Genomic DNA, 5,264 nt, shown 5'->3' on the forward strand with positions numbered 1-5,264 from the left:
GCTCTTCAGGATGTTCTCAGACCTATCCTCCACAATGACCAACCCAATCCTATACCACAAAAGTAAACTCAATCAGAAACTTCGGATCAAACTCCAACTTCCACACTGGCGAAAGGATTAAAAATGTCCACTGGACCTTTGAAAAACTCGATACCCAAAATTCCACCAGACTTATCCTTACTCTCCATCAATGTGAATGGCTTAAACTGTCCTCTAAAGAGGCATAGGTTAGCTGACTGGATACAAAAACTTAAGCCAGATATTTGTTGCATACAAGAGTCACATCTCAACTTAAAAGACAAATACAGACTCAGGGTGAAAGGATGGTCATCCATATTTCAGGCAAATGGTAATCAGAAAAAAGCAGGTGTTGCAATTTTATTTGCAGATACAGTAGGCTTTAAACCATCAAAAGTAAGGAAGGACAAGAATGGTCACTTCATATTTGTTAAGGGTAATACTCAATATGACGAGATCTCAATTATTAATATCTATGCACCCAACCAGAATGCACCTCAATTTATAAGAGAAACTCTAACAGACATGAGTAACTTGATTTCCTCCAGCTCCATAATCGTTGGAGATTTCAACACTCCCTTGGCAGTGTTGGATCGATCCTCCAGAAAGAAGCTGAGCAAGGAAATCTTAGATTTAAACCTAACCATCCAATATTTAGATTTAGCAGACATCTACAGAACATTTCATCCCAACAAAACTGAATACACATACTTCTCATCAGCCCACGGAACTTACTCCAAAATTGATCACATTTTAGGTCACAAGTCTAACCTCAGTAAATTTAAAGGAATAGAAATTATTCCGTGCATCTTCTCGGACCATCATGGAATAAAACTTGAATTGAGTAACAACAGGAATCTGCATACCCATACAAAAACATGGAAGTTAAATAACCTTATGCTGAATGATAGCTGGGTCAGAGATGAGATTAAGAAAGAAATCACCAATTTTTTGGAACAAAATGACAATGAAGACACAAGCTATCAGAATCTCTGGGACACTGCAAAGGCAGTTCTAAGAGGGAAATTTATAGCACTGCAAGCCTTCCTCAAGAGAACGGAAAGAGAGGAAGTTAACAACTTAATGGGACATCTCACGCAACTGGAAAAGGAAGAACATTCCAACCCCAAACCCAGTAGAAGAAAAGAAATAACCAAAATTAGAGCAGAATTAAATGAAATTGAAAACAAAAGAATAATACAACAGATCAATAAATCAAAAAGCTGGTTTTTTGAAAAGGTCAATAAAATAGATAAACCTCTGGCCAACCTAATCAGGAAAAAAAGAGTAAAATCTCTAATATCATCAATCAGAAACAACAAAGACAAAATAACCACAGACTCATCAGAAATCCAAAAAATCCTTAATGAATATTACAAGAAACTTTATTCTCAGAAATATGAAAATCTGAAGGAAATAGACCGATACTTGGAAGCACGCCACCTTCCAAGACTTAACCAGAATCAAGTGGAAATGTTGAACAGACCCATATCAAGTTCAGAAATAGCATCAACTATACAAAACCTCCCTAAAAAGAAAAGCCCGGGACCAGATGGTTTCACGTCAGAATTCTACCAAACCTTTAAAGAGGAATTAGTACCTATATTACTCAACCTGTTCCAAAATGTAGAAAAAGAAGGAAGACTACCCAACACGTTCTATGAAGCAAATATCACCCTGATCCCCAAACCAGGAAAAGACCCAACAAGAAAAGAAAATTATAGACCAATATCACTAATGAATATAGATGCAAAAATATTCAACAAGATCCTAACAAACAGAATCCAGCAACACATCAAAGAAATTATACATCATGACCAAGTTGGTTTTATCCCAGGGTCTCAAGGCTGGTTCAATATACGTAAATCTATAAATGTAATTCAGCACATAAACAAATTAAAAAACAAAGACCATATGATTCTCTCAATTGATGCAGAAAAAGCTTTTGATAATATCCAGCATCCCTTCATGATCAGAACACTCAAGAAAATTGGTCTAGAAGGGACTTTTCTTAAACTGATAGAGGCTATCTACAGCAAACCCACAGCCAATATCATATTAATGGAGTTAAATTGGAATCATTTCCACTCAGATCAGGAACCAGACAAGGCTGCCCATTGTCTCCATTGCTTTTCAACATTGTAATGGAAGTTTTAGCCACCACAATTAGGGAAGAAAAGGCGATCAAGGGTATCCATATAGGGTCAGAAGAGATCAAACTCTCGCTCTTCGCAGATGATATGATTGTGTATCTGGAAAACACTAGGGACTCTACTACAAAACTCCTAGAAGTGATCAAGGAATACAGCAGCGTCTCAGGTTACAAAATCAACATTCATAAATCGGTAGCCTTTATATACACCAACAACAGTCAAACTGAAAAAGCAGTTAAGGACTCTATCCCATTCACAGTAGTGCCAAAGAAGATGAAATATTTGGGAATTTACCTAACAAAAGACGTGAAAGATCTCTATAAAGAGAACTATGAAACTCTAAGAAAAGAAATAGCTGAAAATGTTAACAAATGGAAAAACATACCATGCTCATGGCTAGGAAGAATCAACATTATCAAAATGTCCATACTACCCAAAGCAATATATAATTTCAACGCACTCCCTATTAAAGCTCCACTGTCATATTTTAAAGATCTTGAAAAAACATTACTTCGTTTTATATGGAATCAGAAAAAACCTCGAATAGCCAAGACATTACTCAGAAATAAAAACAAAACAGGAGGAATCACACTACCAGACCTCAGACTTTACTACAAATCGTTAGTGATCAAAACAGCATGGTATTGGCACAAAAACAGAGAAGTAGATATCTGGAATAGAATAGAGAACCAAGAGATGAATCCAGCTACTTACCGCTATTTGATTTTTGACAAGCCAATTAAAAACATTCAGTGGGGAAAAGATTCCCTATTTAACAAATGGTGCTGGGTGAACTGGCTGGCAACCTGCAGAAGACTGAAATTGGACCCACACCTTTCACCATTAACTAAGATAGACTCTCATTGGATTAAAGATTTAAACTTAAGACATGAAACTATAAAAATACTAGAGGAGAATGCAGGGAAAACCCTTGAAGAAATTGGTCTGGGTGAGTATTTCATGAGGAGAACCCCCCGGGCAATTGAAGCAGCTTCAAAAATACACTACTGGGACTTGATCAAACTAAAAAGCTTCTGCACAGCTAAGAACACAGTAAGCAGAGCAAGCAGACAGCCCTCAGAATGGGAGAAGATATTTGCAGGGTATAACTCTGACAAAGGTTTAATAACCAGAATCCACAGAGAACTCAAACGCATCAGCAAGAAAAAAACAAGGGATCCCATCGCAGGCTGGGCAAGGGATTTGAAGAGAAACTTCTCTGAAGAAGACAGGCGCACGGCCTTCAGACATATGAAAAAATGCTCATCATCTTTAATCATCAGAGAAATGCAGATCAAAACTACTTTGAGATATCATCTAACTCCAATGAGACTAGCCTATATCACAAAATCTCTAGACCAGAGATGTTGGCGTGGATGCGGAGAAAAGGGAACACTTCTGCACTGCTGGTGGGAATGCAAATTAATACATTCCTTTTGGAAAGATATATGGAGAACACTCAGAGATCTAAAAATAGATCTGCCATTCAATCCTGTAATTCCTCTGCTGGGCATATACCCAGAAGACCAAAAATCACAACATAACAAAGATATTTGTACCAGAATGTTTATTGCAGCCCAATTCATAATTGCTAAGTCATGGAAAAAGCCGAAGTGCCCATCGATCCACGAATGGATTAATAAATTGTGGTATATGTATACCATGGAATACTATGCAGCCTTAAAGAAAGATGGAGACTTTACCTCTCTCATGTTTACATGGATGGAGCTGGAACATATTCTTCTTAGTAAAGTATCCCAAGAATGGAAGAAAAAATACCCAATGTACACAGCCCTACTATGAAACTAATTTGGGACTCTCACATGAAAGCTATAACCCAGCTACAACTTAACAACAGGGGGAAGTGGGAAAGGGGGGGGTGGGTAGAGGGAGGGGAATCGGTGGGATCACACCTGTGGTGCATATTACAGGGGTATTTGCGAAACTTGGTAAATGTAGAATGTAAATGTTTTGGCACAGTAACTGAGATAACGCCGGAAAGGCTATGTTAACCACTGTGATAAAAATGTGTCAAATGGTTTATGAAGTGAGTATATGATGCCCCATAATCATATCATTGTATACAGTTATGATTTAATAAAAAAATTAAAAAAAAAAAAAAAAAAGAAAATTTATGTATAATTTTTGACTCCCCCAAAACATTAACTATGAATAGTTTACTGTTGACCAGAGGCCTTATTGTGTAATCAATTAACACATATTTTTTATGTCATATGAATTCCACACTGCATTTTACAATAAAGTAAACCAGAGAAGAGAAAATGTTATTAAGAAAATCACAGGAGGGGCAGCGCCTGTGGCTCAGTGAGTAGGGCGCTGGCCCCATATGCCGAGGGTGGCGGGTTCAAACCCAGCCCCGGCCAAACTGCAACAAAAAAATAGCTGAGTGCTGTGGCGGGCGCCTGTAGTCCCAGCTACTCGGGAGGCTGAGGCAAGGAGAATCACTTAAGCCCAGGAGCTGGAGGTTGCTGTGAGCTGTGTGAGGCCACGGCACTCTACCAAGGGCCATAAAGTGAGACTCTGTCTCTACAAAAAAAAAAGAAAATCACAGGAAAGAGAAAATATATTTACCATTCATTAAGTGGAAGTGGATCATTGTAAAAGCCTTCATCCTCATCATCCTCACACTGAGCAGGTGGGGTGGGAGAGGAGGAAGAGGGGTCGCCTTGCTCTCTCAGGGTAGCAAAGGTAGAAGAAAATCCACATATTAGCAGAGACGCACAACTCAAACTCACGTTTGAGGGTCAACTGTATATTGTAAACAAAATTTTTCAACAATAAGAAAACATCCCATAGAAAAGGATTGGATAATAAATTATTTAGTAAAACAAGGAATATACTTTCAAGATATGGTCCAGGGATGGGTGGCGCCTGTGGCTCAGTGAGCAGGGCACCAGCCCCGTATACCGAGGGTGGCAGGTTCAAACCCAGCCCCGGCCAAACTGCAACAACAAAAAAAAATATATAGCCGGGCGTTGTGGCAGGCACCTGTAGTCCCAGCTACTCGGGAGGCTGAGGCAGGAGAATCGCCTAAGCCCAGGAGTTGGAGGTTGCTGTGAGCTGTGTGACGCC

Source organism: Nycticebus coucang, chromosome 7 (genome assembly GCF_027406575.1).
Source record: "Nycticebus coucang isolate mNycCou1 chromosome 7, mNycCou1.pri, whole genome shotgun sequence".
NCBI classification, from domain to species: Eukaryota; Metazoa; Chordata; class Mammalia; order Primates; family Lorisidae; genus Nycticebus; species Nycticebus coucang.